This window comes from Epinephelus moara, chromosome 18 (genome assembly GCF_006386435.1).
Source record: "Epinephelus moara isolate mb chromosome 18, YSFRI_EMoa_1.0, whole genome shotgun sequence".
In the NCBI taxonomy this organism is placed as follows: Eukaryota; Metazoa; Chordata; class Actinopteri; order Perciformes; family Serranidae; genus Epinephelus; species Epinephelus moara.
The window spans coordinates 9,919,780-9,919,992 of NC_065523.1; the positions used below are offsets into that span (position 1 = coordinate 9,919,780).

Genomic DNA, 213 nt, shown 5'->3' on the forward strand with positions numbered 1-213 from the left:
TCTCACATGTATTTGTTAATGATAAAAACAAACAGTACTGTAAGAATATAAGCTGTCAGCATGATGAGCGCTTTATTTTGCAAATATATGACTTGCGTACTTTTCGAGGTTTTTCAAGGATATGAGTACCTACTGTAACAGGAAGTTTGAGTTTTATGTCATGTACTTGAGGAGAAATCCAACTGAAGGACTGAATCATGTAAACCAGGTTTT

The 213-nt window shown here is 34.3% G+C and overlaps 1 protein-coding gene across 1 annotated transcript in view; it reads left to right on the top strand.

Moving 5' to 3' along the window:
* The window catches only part of c18h16orf89 (chromosome 18 C16orf89 homolog), a 19,655-nt gene that overhangs the window by 4,212 nt on the left and 15,230 nt on the right, over positions 1-213 (top strand). The gene's annotated exons all lie outside the window — the stretch shown is intronic.